Raw genomic sequence first — 431 nt, forward strand, 5'->3', positions numbered from 1 at the left:
AATTCTTACTTCAATTAGTCTCAGTCTCTGCCTTATCCCTTTTCTCCAGCCTTCTCACTTCTTCTGTTTTGCTCTGTTTCTCTACATTTTAAAATTTATAATCACAGGTAAAGTTTTCTTAGTGTGTTTATTTTAGTAGTCATTAAAAAATGTGAATAAGTGGTTGCATGAATATGTGGCCTTAGAAAATGAATTCTTGTGTGGTAGCATTGGTTTGGTAATAAACAAATTACTGTATTGCTTTCAATGTTCTCTTATTTACAAGCAAGAGAACCACTGCTTTAATTAATGCAAAATGTGGAAGGTTTTTTGTGGGTGTATTGATCGACAGTCATATAGGAATAGTTATTTTTGTTCATTATTTTTTGTGTGGATGTATTGCCAATAATCATTTTTAATTGATAAGGGAGAGTTGTGTTTGTTTTTTAAAG

General features: G+C 30.9%; 1 protein-coding gene across 2 annotated transcripts in view; it reads left to right on the forward strand.

Annotated features, from left to right (window-relative positions):
• The window catches only part of LOC119591394 (riboflavin kinase-like), an 11654-nt gene that overhangs the window by 8326 nt on the left and 2897 nt on the right, over positions 1–431 (forward strand). The window lies entirely within an intron of this gene.

The sequence above is a fragment of the Penaeus monodon genome, chromosome 28 (genome assembly GCF_015228065.2).
Source record: "Penaeus monodon isolate SGIC_2016 chromosome 28, NSTDA_Pmon_1, whole genome shotgun sequence".
Taxonomy (NCBI): domain Eukaryota; kingdom Metazoa; phylum Arthropoda; class Malacostraca; order Decapoda; family Penaeidae; genus Penaeus; species Penaeus monodon.